Source organism: Ammospiza caudacuta, chromosome 2, assembly GCF_027887145.1.
Source record: "Ammospiza caudacuta isolate bAmmCau1 chromosome 2, bAmmCau1.pri, whole genome shotgun sequence".
NCBI classification, from domain to species: Eukaryota; Metazoa; Chordata; class Aves; order Passeriformes; family Passerellidae; genus Ammospiza; species Ammospiza caudacuta.
This window is the reverse complement of record NC_080594.1, coordinates 93,972,069-93,987,287: the sequence shown is the minus strand read 5'-3', so window position 1 is coordinate 93,987,287 and position 15,219 is coordinate 93,972,069.

Here is a 15,219-nt window from a genome sequence, read left to right as displayed (position 1 = left end):
GTTCCCTCTCTCCCAGCCACTCAAAGAAAAGTGTGTGTAGGAAACAGCTAGTGGCAAATTAGGCATTTACATAATAGAAAGGAGTTCCTCCTTACGCCTTACAGGTGGTCAGTGGAGACCCAGAAGGGAATAATATTAGGTGAAGTGATGATGCAGAGAAGCAGCAGAAAAGCATCAGCTCCTCTTCACTATCAGTATATCACAGACCTGTCTCCAGTAATTCTCCCTTTCTTTTTGCAGTTCTTGCTGTGAGAAGTGGCTAGGAGGGACATGGAACTCTTTGATGAAAAACAAACCTGAGAGCTCGGAGTAGTTCAAAAAAGCTCTCAATGCACCTAATAGCTGAGCCTTGACAAACCCCTGTCCTTTCAGACTCAGAGGACTCCATCAGATGCCATACTTCAGGGAAATTAACATGTGCATGTCTCCTCCATCTTATTTTGAGAGAAGAGAAATTGGCCCTGCATTTTTCAGAGATGTGATTTAGGCTGAGGTAACCCACACCCAGCTTTCATGGGCTGGAACCTGTATATTGCAAAGCTCTCTTTACACATGGCTTTTAGACAGAAAAGAAAAGAAAAGAAATTCCTGACACACTTGATATGCCAAAATATAGAAAATAATTTAATACTACTTCTCCTCTGAAGTGGGAGACAGTGCTTAGATTTTTCCTTATATATGAAAATATATCCTCCAGTGGGATTAAACAGCATCTACAAGTGCAGACACAGAATACACTGCTGGTAAAGAGAGTCCCTGAGTTTGCATGAGAGACCTGTGTTTGCCAGGAGACTTCAGACTTTCACATGTTCAAGGAACTAACATCTAAGAAAGAAAAAGAACACAATTTTTGGCCCCAAAACTCAAAAGGAACATTGATGTACAGGTTTTAGTGCTGTTCTTACACCCAGTACTAGAAACCTTGCTTTATTCACCATTTAATCAGCACCCATTTATCACCACAGCTGACTGAAATGATCCTAATGATAAATGGCTTGTTACACAAAAAGCGGTTGCGATAGAATTAGTGACATTAAGAATTTTTCATAATTTAAATTATAATAAGTCTTCTTTCCTCTACAGTTATTTCTTTCAGTAATCCATTCTCACTTTAGTATCTCCTGAACTAGAATTAGTGGCATTAATACATTTTTTACTATTCAAATTATGGTCTACCTTTTCCCAATAGCTGGGTATTTCATTTAGTAAAGGAGACTAAATTAACATCCTTCGAAGGAGATTATTTAATTTAACAAGAAATCTTTCCATGGTTGGATGAGGTAATAAAAAAGCTTTATTATTGAAAGTTATTGATATAGTTTAAAAAAAACTTGATGAAAAGTATGCCTTCTATGAGAATCTGGGAGTTTCTCCACTTTTCTGTTTAAAAGTCTGCCACCCTCCTTTCCATACATATTTGGTATTCTAAAAATCTTAGAATTCATTGGGAAAAGAACAATCACAACGTCATCTGAAGAATGTAGAATTTGTACATCAAATTTCTTATTTTATCGTTCACAGACTAATATGTGGCAAATTAATAAATACATCAACCTCTTTCTGAAAAAAACTAATGGTTTCAGAAGACTTGGATCTACTAGAATTATGGGAGACAATGAAGATTTATTTAAGTAACCTAATTAAATCTTGTTATCCATAATAAATGTCTTTCCAGCTAATATTGTAAGAGTAGGAATTTCAAGGTAAAAAAATCTAATCACCAAAGGAACAGACTTCTGAGTGGCAGCCATCGTGGATGGCTGCTGCTGTGCAGGCAGGGATCTCTGGAGAGAGGGACAGATCCAGCAAATTCCTACTGAGGCTGCCAGTAGCAAATTATACTGCAGCCTATCTCTCCATATCTGATATATAATGCTGGCTTTACAGGAAATGTAATGAGACTTGTAATATATTTCATCTGCCTTTTAATAACTCTGTGCTTGGGAGAAAATCATTATAAAAGGCAAAATCATTATTACGAGTCATTTCCATAGGCTAGACCTGAAATGCAGTAGTCTAGGTAATTCAGGTATTTATTTAAGCAAAATCAACCTAAAATGTTAACCTGGAGAAAATGTACTTTCAGGGCCTAATCCTAGAAATTTTTTTCATCCTGCGTGGAATCTGCTGAAGTCAAGCTATTAATGATTTATAGAAATAGGACATTAGGAAGTATTTTAGTATTTTAGTCAAGCATCACAAAACCAACCTAAATACTATTAAAGAATATGGCTTGTTTTTTTCACGCCATCTCTTGCACTGAAACTCAACAAATGTCAGTAAACCCATTTACCTCTAAAAAGAGATACTGAGAAGGAATAATGAGAAACTGTGGTATGGGCCAAACTCCTGCACTGCAGCATGACCCAGAAGTAGAGTGCATCCCAGGCAGTCCATGTGTGTCATCAATGACCTTTGCAATAGCACATATTCCCGTTTTAGAAACATAGAGATGTTTAGTTGGCTGCCAAGCTGGTTGGCACTTTATTACTGAAGTATTACACAATACTGTTGCCTTCTCCCAGTAAAGGTCTTTTCTTTATTTCATTTGCTTAATGAGGGATGGCCTGAATCATGAGTATGAGAGCTAGAGCACTACTCAGCTTTCCCATCACCCAGGGCATTGGATTTGGCAGAGTGGTTTCAGCCCTTCTCCATACCTATGGAACCAGCTTTTTGCAAAAAGTAATCCATCGAACTGGAAAAACACATTACTGTACCACAGTATGATGGTGTGCTCTTGTTAAAAGTAACAGCTAAAAGGCCACTGGAAATGCCCCAAAGAGTGAGGGAAGAAGTTGCATGTGAGCATGAGCCACACTTCATTTTCCCATATCCCCTTCTGAGTGTGGAAGTGCCTTGACAACAGCAGGGGATCTATAGCTCAGGTCGTGCTTGTTTGACCCTTTGCACACAGGGCAGCTTCCCATGGGATGAGGCTCAGAGAAATGGCACAGCATCCACAGTGAGCATCCACACTGTTTTTCCCTGGAGCATTTCCTACCCCAGAACACCTAGGTCAGGTTTTTGGACAACCAAAGGCCTGCCCTTTATCCTGCCCCACATTTCTGCCCTTCCTGCAGGCGCTGTGATGACATGTAAGGGCAGAGACCTACAAGGAGTCATCTAGTGTGAGTATCACAGAACTTTTCCCTGGTTAACACAATGCATAACCACACACCCAGCACTATTTCTTTATATTAATACAAGCCTTAGGCCACATGAACACATTATTCTCTGATTCTTCATTTCTAAGCCCACTAAATTTTCAGGTCTACATCTTAAGAAGATGCAAATCTAAAGTGTAAAAAATGCATATTTTATACTGCCAGAATCCTTAGCCTCTGGAAGGTATCAACAGACCAATTAAAACCAAACCAACCAAAATCAAACGGCAGACTCCTGAAGCCCATTATCTAACACATTAACTTCTCTTGATTTGTCTTGTATAAAAGGCCAAGAAAATGAATATAGATTATAGTGCTGGATTACTTGTAATAGAACAGTAGAATAGTGTAGAAATAGTTATTTAATGTGATTTCTAGTTTGAAGATTGATTATGCGACCTTCATCAATGATTTATTTATTTATTTGAAATTCTTTATCAGTCATTTTAGTACCAGAGGCAAAGGCAGTTCTCCTGTGGGCAAACTCCAATGCAATATGTACAATGTAAGATTCACTGAAGTAATTATGGAATGAGATATTTGCTTCATTTCTGGAGCATGTAGAAATTTTTCTTTTCATGGTGGAAAACCAGCAGATACTCCAAGTGCCTGATTTCATCAAATGTACTGAACATTTACTAAAGTCATAACAGTTTAGAATAGTGTGTATGGTTATAGTTGCAGTAAATAGATCTGTAGCATACTTATAGATATCACAAACTGTTTAGGATGAGAACGAAGTGAAAACACAGTTTATTTAAAAATTATTTATAATTATAATGACATTCCATGTGCATTTCTGGCCTGTATTTACTGCTTTTGCAAATAAATTTGCCATGTCCTTTCTGGTTTTCTTTGCCAGCTGCCATTTCCCACTCTAGTCCAGACATAACCATGCTTTGCTCAGCTACAAAAATAGCTCTTCTTCTCAGAAATAGGATCTTTTCCTTCAAACACAGAGATGAAAAAGGCTTCTGTGTTTTGCATTTTAACAACAAAAAAAGTGAAGGGGAGGTCTGAGGAAAAGTAGCCTGAGAAGATCAGAGGTGCCCAAAAGAGTGCGAAAATGGTAATGTTTTAAATAGAGAATTTTTCCCCCCAACATTGTTATTGCATTCTTGTGGTTCTGTATAAAGTAGAGCATTTATAGAAAGTGACAGATTTTAGTATTATTATTTGTCTTTACAGTTCCAGAAGAAAGGAAAAACCAGAAAGGCAGCAAGAGGAGGACTCTCTAGTTTCACTTAAGAATTGTTGCAAATTAATTCAACCAGATCCAGTTTAAAAGGTTTTATTACATAGTTCTGCCACTCTTCATGAGAGAGGAGAGATAAGGGAGCAGACTAACTTGCAGCCAGTATGAGCTGCATGTATGGGAATTCACCAGGCCCCTGAATATTGAATTGACATGAACAGATACAAAATAGACTCTCTGGAACAACGGCACCAGGACACAACAGTGCAAGTAAAAGTTCAGTATCCCACCATATTAAGCAACTCTTTTCCTTATGTTTTATTCTATACAAATCTGCTGCGCTCTATACCAAAATAAATGGATTTTAGTGGAGAGTCTTGAAAGTAAATAGTGTGTGCCCTGCTGGGAAATGCTGGAGCCCTGGCAGTGGCACTGTCCCTTGAGGATTTCATGCAGAAGGAAGAAGAGCTTGTGCCTTCAAATTATTTCACTGCGCAGGAGACATGCAATTAGTAACATGCATTTGCTCCGGTTAGAGAACCCTACTGTGGCAATTTCTTCCTATCATAAAAAGTCTAAGTCATTTTATAAATACACTTAGACTGTTCTTGAATGTGGAGAGGTAAGGAGAAACCCAGCATAGCTGGGGACAAGAAAGGAGATGGGATCTCCAGTCACTGTTCAGAGAAAGCCAAGTTGATGTCCCGCAGGAGAAATGCCATGCACTCATGTTGCATGTGCTCTCACTCACTGTTACTGAAAGCCATTATTAACTTGGAGAGAGAAGGTGGTTTGGCTGCACCTTTCTGAGTGAACTCCAGTCAACTTGGTTCTTGAAGCTGGCTTTCTAAGAACCATATTGGTACTCCCTCTTCATCTTTTTGTGTCTATACTGATTAACAAAATACATGAACAAGTCCATTGAGATGACGAGAGAGGGAGCTGCAACAACCACTTGTAGAACACCACCAAGTTCAAGCATCCCTATGACCTTCCTCAAAGTCAGTAGAGATGTGCCAGAACTGAAGGTGTATTACAGGCTGTCCCAAAACCTCTGATATGTTCCAATTTCAGTAGATATGTCCAAAGTTAATTCACAGAGGTGCACCTGGGCTAAGCCATGCCAGGAGAGGGTTGCCCTGTGAGAGTCAGCCCTCCCTGGCATTGCACAGGGAGGATGACCATCCACATCACCTCACAGCAGTGTGCTGCATACGGCACAGTGGAGTCCAGTTGGGGACAGGCAATTGGATAATACAGAGCAGTGCTAGGGCTTGAATGTTGAAATTATCAATGTGCTGGTACCAGTCTCTTGCCTGCTGTATGTAAAGTAGTAGAAAACTTCCTGATCCCATCCTGCACAAAATGCAGTCACTATTTGATCTCTGATGCAAAAATGTTAGCATAAGCAAAGGGCTCTAAGCCAAGGAAGACCGATAACACTTTCTCTAGTCTCCCCACCTTCATAATTAAAAAGAGGAATGAAAAAAGGATTTAGATTGTATTGAAAGAAAAGGCACCAGGGAGCAGATTCAATTTTTGAGTCATCATAGAAATTCTCTAAAATTCAATTACAGTGATGTGGATCTGACATAGGATGTATCATTATAGTACCCTAGAGAGGTCAATCAAGCATATTGTAAAGTTTCTACAAGATTTCATCAGGACTATAATATAGATAAGTCTCATTGTTTCACATGTTTTGCAGCTGCTCTAACTCAATTTTCAGGGGTGCCGTCATGTAATTATCAAAGATGATTAAGTTTTATGCCCCCAGATCTTGCAGGTTAAGTCTGCAGGGAAAGAGTTCAAACTTATCATATAAAAGTGGAGATGTAATTAGGCCCTGGAGAGTGAATAAATAAATCATACCAAGCAAAAAAGGGCAACCTATCTACCAACAGACCAGCATATTTACAGATTAAGCTAATGTCATACAGTGAAATATCAATTTAAAGTACTAGAAATTAACAGGTATTTCACAGAGCCTTGACTTTCAGCAGGTATTTCACAGAGCCTTGACTTTTAGCCACTCACCAGTAAAACATCTGCATTTCTTTAGCTATGAAATCTGTCCACACTGACTAAAGTTTTAATCTTTACAAATAGAGATGGGTCACAGTGACATAATATCGTATGTATGGCCCAGACAGTGCCTCCAGCACTCACCATGGAATTGCAAGTCTACAAAATTATCTATTTTTAAATTTACCACAAGTTCACAAGACTGGACTGATTGTGGGTTTCTCTTGTCTAACAATAGGTGACTTACTGCCATTGGACATGCCCTCAATATCTGGGGCTTCTGAGTGGGGCTGGCAGAATGACATAAGACTTGTGAGAGGTCTGCTCCTCCAGAAATAGCAGCTGAAGGTAGGGGGCATAGCAGGGTCTGAAATTACTCTAGACTCATTAGGATTTAGTAATTTTTTTTCCCCACAGGGTTATTGAGCTGCACAGTTTGATCCAGCGCCTGCTAAAGGACCCAGGTGTTTTGGTCGCTGGGAGAGGTCCCAAGAGCATTTTAATCCTCAGCCTATTGGATCAGGGACTTAATGTGGGACTGTATTTATCAGTCTATACCTTTAGCATGGGAAGAGAAAAAAAATTAAGACTTGCTGATTGTGGTAATTTCACCTTGAAAAAATGTGGTGGAAATAGTGGTTAAGAGATAATAAGAACATGTAGAAATTTGTAAAGGCTAAAAGAGACTGACCCATCAGTGACCAGAGATCAAGAAACATGGGTGATTCTAGCTGTCCTTTCTGCCTGTGTGAAGATAAGAGCCTAGCTGATGTCAGTGAACAGCATGTACTGAAAACTGAGAAAAATACCTTGTGTTTGAAAATTTCATGCCATAACATCAAGTTCTTTATGCCATGTCTAAAGCATCAAGTATATACCACTTGTCAGGCAGGATGCAGAAGCTGATTTACTGCCAGAGTGGAGGGTCTGCCATCCCCCTTCTGACTGCCTGGCACAGCCCCAAGGTGTCAGGGCACCTTCACAGCTACACAGCCTGGCCCAGGCCCGTGCAGCCCCAATAGCTGGTCCACATCAGTCTTGCTTTCACCAAATTCACTGTCTTGGACAATCCTCTGATGGTTCATGAATTTCATTGGAGTAGCTGTGGCTGCTGCATTTGTGGTGTGAGGGAAGGGAGGATATTTAGAGCTCTGGGGGAAAATTCAGGGAGCTTTATGGAAAATGCAGCTTTTTTAATGAAGAGTGGATATCTTTGTGCTTTTAATGGGAATACATCTTGTGCTGTTTGGATGAGGCACTTCTGAGAAAATTACTAATTAATCATTGCTACTTGTATCCAGACTGTTTACATTTCAGCTTGTTCTACTACAGTATAACTCTGATAAAATAGAGATGTTAAGGGCAGTTCAAACTCTTCACAATATACACTAGGACTTCTGGGGCTTTTATATGTCTTGTAACACCATTTTTGCTTCTGGTAATATGTAGATAAAACCTACAGAGCCAACCCAATTTTGCTGTGAATTCTACTGATGCTGGGCCAGCATTACAATTCCCAATGACACCTCAGTTCTTCCTCTTTTGGCATTGAGTGCAGTCATTATCTGAATGACTTCCTTCATTGCAGTCTTCAGCACAGCTCTCTGCACCCCTTCCCAAGCCCTTGCACCTCCCTAGTCACCCACCCCACAACAAGGACTTGCACCCAATGTCTTGTCCCCATGGCCCCTCCACTGCAATCTTGTTCACTTTTCGTCTTGCTTCACAGCTTCAGTTCCCAGTCTCACTATCCAGCTCCCAGTCCCAGTTTTTCTCTTCCTCCTTGAACTCCAAGGTTTCCTCACAAGGTTTTTCTCCTAATCTGCTTGGCATGCCTGCCCCTCGCCCACTCTGAATACAAATAATTTTTTTTCTAGTCTTCCCAAGCACTGGCAAAGTTGTTGAAATTGCTGAGTGTGGTCTTCTAGGGCTGGAACACTCTTCTTCTTATTACCCACCTGGAGAACAGGATTTGAAGTGTGTTGGCCTGGAGGGGATGGAAATGCCTACTTTAATATAAAGAAAGAGGGTAAAAAATGTGCAAGAGGACCAAAAAACCCAAGACCAAAGAAGGCTCCTAAGATTTTAATAAAATGAACAGACTGGGAGTGATTTGTAACTGCATTTAAAGAAGGAGAATGTAACTGCATTTAAAGAATGTTCCAAATATTCCTAGGAATCAAGAATCTCAAAATATGCCAGTCTAACAGCACTGCTGGAAGGAAAGTACAAGCTCCATCAAACCAGGAGATCACAAGCTGCAAAGGTAGATGTAGAAACCAAAGTTCACATTTCACAGGGTACTCTAAAGGATTAACTCAGAAACATTACAGTACAGTATTTAGTATTTTTATTCATGTGAAAGAGCAGAGAAAACTGCCTGCAGTGTTTACCAGGGTGCTTTTTTTTTGCTTGCTCCCTTAGTGTGAATATAATATATAGATATGTTTAAATTAAATTATGTATTTGTGCATGCAAATCATGTTTCTTACACGTAGGCAGAAGTCTCCTCAGATGTTGCATGTACAATTTAAGAAGCAGCTTTGAACATTTGGTCCTGTATTTGCCTGAAGGAAAGGAATTCAGTACATTAAGATTACATTCTTCTGTGCCCAACCTTAGCAGTTCATTGAGCATGTTGGGTCACTGACTCTGTAAGCATTTAAATTAACTTTTCTTAACAATTACAGTAATTAAGTCTCTCCTAAATTACAAATTAAGATCATCTGGATGCATTATAGAAGCAAAAGCAGGGGGGAGGAAAAAAAGTTTATAAAGTCTTCCATTATTTGTATTTTTAGAGACAAGTCTGTGTTTTTACAGACCAGGCTGCGCTGTTGCTGTGAGTGTGTAGGGTGAGGCACCTCTGCAGCACATCCTGGCCACTGTCTCTGTTCCTGCTGCTCTCCCTGCACTTTGCATAGTCTCTTCAGATATCTGAGGGTCTTTTTTAGGTGCAAAGTGCTGGTATGAGTTTGCTGTGGCAAATGTATCTTCAATGTGAATGTACCTTCAAAGTGAATTCAATTTGTTTGGCTCCCGTATCTTTCTCTGAAGGCACAAGCTCTTAAAACATCCATGCAAACTGCCTGCACAGAGATGCTTTCCACTGTTGTTGAACAGGAGCTTCTCCAACAGTGGCTCACTGACTTCACAGACACTCTGTGCCTGCTCAATGATGTCACCAAGGAGTCTTGCCAGCAATCAATACCTTGGGCCAGAGAACGCACAGGAAAATGCTTCAGTTTAAAACAAAATCTTTGGCAGCTGCCAACACCTGGATCCATTTTTCTCTGTCTTCACACTTTAGTTTAAAAGAAAAAATGAAGACGATGAAAACCTTTAACCAGCAAGCAGTGAAAATTCTTGGTAGAAGTCTCAGTGTAAGTGCCGAATTTAATTCAAGCCCAATGTACCAGGGGAGTACTTTGACTACTGTGTTGCTAGCTGTGCTGGAAAGGGAAACAAACACATATGTCTCTCACACACCTACATATGCCTTCTATCCTGAGGGTATTTTCCCAGGAATTAGAATTTTGAAATTATCTTGAAAAAAGCTTTGAATTTCTTCTGGGAAAGGATCCCAACCAGCTCAGCTGATACACTGTAGGAACTAAGGGCAAGGTAGAGAAGGTGTGTGCTGGTCTGAGAGAAGTTATGAACTGCTTCAGCACAAACAGGACTGGGATTCTACCTCTGAGCAAGCACATGGCCTTACAGTTCACCTCCAAAATGGCAACAGGAATATTTGGAGAGCAGCCCACCAGTTGACAATAGATGATATAGATGGTGCTGTCACCCTTGTCTCCGGACTACCTGCTAACCCTGAGTCACCTGCACTTGGATGGAAGTATTACTGCAAGGCTGGGTTTGCTCTGTTTAACCAGCTGACAGTTTCAATTTATTATGTATTTTAAAGTATAGTAATACGTCACAGTCATATATTTCAGGTGATATGAGACCATATTAAAATATTAATCAAATGTGCAAACCATCTGCATTCATGAAGGGAAGTAATCTGTAAAGGAAAAAGTTATAAACAAAATGGGAATTCATTGCAATGTGTTTGAAAAATATGCTACTGGCATATATTTGAAAACACCCTGAAAAATTCCTCTTAATACAAGCTTCCTGGATTAAAGATTAATTACATATATTAAGAGTAATAAAAGTGTAATTGACCTTTAGGGATGTGAATTTAAACTCTCTTGTCACTCTGGAGAAAGAGCTGACTGGTAGTGAATGGAATGGTTTATTCTACTAGACATAGAAATTTGTTTTGTTCAGACGCATGACCTAAGCCTTTTTGATTTTTTTCACCACTTAAGTGACAAATTGTGACATCACTATGGTTTTTTCTACCCCTACTTTTATGGTCCAAATTTCAATTTGATTTTGGTTTGAACCAAAGGTAAAATCACCAGCAATTTAAAAACCTCATTTTGCAAGATGTTTATAAACTCAATACCATTCATGCCCTGTTTATACTCTTCTATTAAATCGAAGCGATGATCATATATTTTGCATCAAAAAAACTTATGATGATCAACATTAAAACAAATGCTTAATACACTGTTCTAGTTACCCTTTTTAAGTGATTCCTCCAAGAATACTCCAGGGTTTTATACAATGTTTACACACAACAGAGGAAAACAGACTCCAAACTGAAAGCCCCCAGTTCTATGCTAAAAGCAAGGTGTTTTCAGGCTCAAGACATGCTTGAAATATTTACAAATAATTCTTGCAAGTTAATTCACTTTTTAGGTGGCTAAACAGCTTTAGTATCCTGTAGCTATTTGAAGAGGAATCACTGCTGACTAAAGATTTCCCTTGCCTTATACCCATGACTGTAACAGTGAAATATATGTTTTAATATGCTGGTGACTGCTCTTGCCAGGTGACAAAGCTTGCAGTAGTCAAGTTTCAAATAACTTCTGAGGGATGGAGCCTGATCCATGAAAAATTATTTGTGTGCAAACCAAGTGTAGGGAGTCACCAGTTGTGTGTGACAGGCCTGGAGACTAGCTTTGTCTGACTGGCAGAGGTTATACAAACATAAAGCAGAATTAGGCATCTGAGACTGAATTTAAGGACTTACTCAAATTACTTTGAAAGTACAAACTACAGTATGTTCATTTTGGTGAGGGGGTGGGGAGGGAGCACAGAGGGTAGCTTCTGTGAGAAGCTGCTAGAAGCTTCCACCATGACCATGAGCCAATCTCTAATGGCTCTGAAGATGGACACGCTTCTGGCCCAGTTGGATGGGTTGGTAGCACCTCTGTGATGACATATTTAAGAAAAACATCTAAACAGTACACAGGCAGTTTTTTTCCAAACTGAGAGACGCTGTGGCTGCTGCCATCCTGGCCTGTGGCGATGTGCCACCATGGCTGCTGCCACTGCGGCCTGTGGCAATGTACCACCATGGCCACTGCCATCCCAGCCTGTGGCGATGTACCGCCATGGCCACTGCCATCCCAGCCTGTGGCAGTGTGCCACCATGGCTGCTGCCATCCTGGCCTGGGGCGATGTACACCATGGCTGCTGCCATTCCGGCCTGTGGCAGTGCACCACCATGGCCGCTGCCATCCCAGCCTGTGGCGATGCGCCACCATGGCTGCTGCCACCGCGGCCTGCGGTGATCTGTGCCTGCCTGGCCACCCCTAGCCAGCTGCACCCTGGGCAGAAGGGCAGGGACAGTGGCAGCAGCTTCTCCTTCCTGGCACCCCATGTGAGGACAGCCATTAAATAGCGTTAGCATCACAGCAGCCATCACTGACACAACGGTGGCAGGGCCACATGGCCAGCAGTGGAAACATGGCAAGCAATTCTCTGACATGGAACCTGGACAAAAACAACTTCTAGGTGCTGCAGGAATCTTTGAATTAGTGGGACCTGTTGGCAATGATAACTATGAGCAGCAGTTTTTCTGCTGGTCAGAGAAGATGAGGCAGTGAGGACATGTGAGGGAAAACAACACAGGGGCACCAAGGTCACTGGAGAAAAAAAAAAGGGGTAGAGGAGGTGCTTCAACTGAGCCAAGATTCTTCTGCAGGCTATAATGAGGATTGTGGTGAAACAAACTGTCCCCCTGTAGTGCATGAAGTCCATGGGGGATGCAGAGATCCACATGCAGCCTGTGTGAAAAGCATTCACACCAGAGCAGGGGGATGCCAGAGAAATCTGTGATCCAGTGGGAGACGCGAATCGAGAGAGAGGACCCCTGCTTCCAGAGATAGAGTGCCCCTGCTTCCAAACTAGAACAGTCTATCCTTAGAGAACTGCACCCTATGGACAAGTGATCCATGCCACAACAGTTTTGGGAAGACTTTTTCCTTTGGGAGGGAACCCACAGGACAGCAGAGGAAAGACTCTTCTCTCTGAGTGGACAGATCTCGAGTGATGAACTGGCCAAAACCCCTATGCCCTGTCTTCCTGTGCTGTCAGTGGGAAGGAGGGAGGGGCTGGGTGAAAAAAGGTGTTTTAAAGGCTTATTTAACTTCTCATTATCCTTTTCTGACTGTTAATAATAAATTAACCTTATGTCTTTTAATTTGAACTTGTTTTGCCCTTAGAGTGTTTTGGTCCCAGTCCTTACCTCAACTCATAAGCCCTTCATAATTTTTTTCCTCTCCTCTGCCCAACTATAGCAGAAGAGAGTGACTGAATGACTTTTGCAGGTGCCTGACATTTGGCCAATATCAAACCACGACATACCATATTCTGTTTGGTTACATGCTGTGCTGTGCTGTGCTGTGCTTTTTACTAGACTTTGCTTCTTCTGCTGCAACATCTAAACAAAAGTAAAGGCAAAGAGATGCAAGAGAAGACGAAATATTTGAACACTTCAGGCAGCCAGTGCTGCTGTGGAAACTCCAAGGCTCCCTGCCTTATTAAAGAGCTCCACAATAGATGCACAATACAGGCCTGACAGAGTGATGCAATTTCTGATTGCCACTGAAGCCACTGCAAGCCCACCCCCCAGAATATATCAAGTACTGCGTATTGGGATACAGACTGAAATATCAGTCCTGACGCATTTGAAATCAAAAATCTGAAATTAATTGGCATATTTGGTTATCATTGCTCCTATGTCTTCCTCCCTTTTCTGTTACATCAGGTTAACACCACCTGTTTTAGAGAGAAGTTGTATTTATTGATACAATCAATATTGCTCATAAAGCTCGGAGGAATACTGAATGTTTCACAAGGGACACCCATAGTACTCGGCAACTTCCATAAGAAAGTTAATATATGTGTAGCAGGGTTTGCTATTGTGTCATTAATAATGTTCCTGTTTGCACTTTGCATAAGGAAGAAAAAAAGGACTGTTCTAATGTACACTGACTGGGGTGGGTGCACGGCCAGTGTCTGGGGACTGAAACTGCAGAGGCGAGCCAGTGTGGACGCTGGCTTCACCACGTTAATTCTGGTCTCCTACTGAGTCCCCCTCTTCTCTTTGCAGTCATACATGTGGGTATGAGGCTGTCGGATATACATATGGATGCAAGAAACTTGCAAACTTTAGTTTAAGATGTCAAAAGAAAAAACCTCAAAAACACAACAAAGCACTGAAAAAATAAAAACCAGCCTTTAAAATTATGCTTACCTTTGGTCATTCGCAGTGTTCTCCCTCTCTTCCTCTGTAAGATTTCCCTCATCTTGTTCTTCTCACTAATCTTCATAACTTTCTTCTCCTTTTATGCTACTGTTTCAATACTTCTAGCCTGTCATTGTCCCATTCTTTTCTTTGTTCCCTCAAACCTAACCATTGCCCTATATTTTCCTCTCTTCCTTTCCTTCTTTTGCCTCCTCTTTCCTCTCACATTCTTTTTCTTCCCAGCTTTTGCATTTTTCTTGTGTACAGGGATGAGTCATTACAAGCATAGGAGATTTCTCTTCCTTGCAGATTAGCACTAAATGCCAATAACACTAACAAGAAATAATTTCAGGGGAAAAAGTTTGTTCCATTTCCACAATGTTGGAGCACATTCACTGTAAGAAGAAAGTTTCGGTAATTTAATGATTCACTTTTCATTGTAAAATTGCAAATAGTGATATTCAGAGATGCATAACTCTCAGATTAGTCCGTATAGTAGCAAAGAGCAAACTATAAGTTTTACTTTCTCCAAAATTTACATCCTTAAGTCAAAATCTGTGTTATGATGAAGTCTCCTGATGGAAGCCATTGATAAATATTAGCATAGGCAAAATTTCCAGTACTGTTGTTGCCTCTGACAACAACAATTTGATATTGAAGAGAGACACAGATAAAATTGGACTGTTTTCAAAAGGTAGAGAAAATCCAAGGTCAGCTTGGAACAGAACATTGACATGTGTGTAAGTATGCATAATTTACATTGAATATACACATATGTTAAGTGCTCCCCTAAAATTTAGGGGTTTAAAGAAACTTTCTGACATTGGCATCTTCTGTGCAGGATGATTTCAGCAGAGAAAATCTGAAATCAAATAAGATAGGCAAGAATATTGAAGATGGAAGAAATCCCTCCTAGTACTGAAAAGGTTTGGAATAAAAATGACAAATCTGGAAGCATCAGAGATTAATGGTTTTTAATACCCATAGTTCTCTCTCCTCCCCAAATAATAAAACCTCACAAAATGTGAGCCAGTTTTAGATATAACAATAGGGTAATAAAAGAAAACAGCAGTTTGACGAATGTCTTAACTCTAGAATATACATCAAGAAATAAAGCTAAGTGAAACTATATGGAAAGACATTGGTAAAGAAAGTAATTTTACAACAGTAAGTACAGAAATGTCAATGAAGAGAGAAGGTCAGCATATATGCAAAAGTGAAATAATACAATA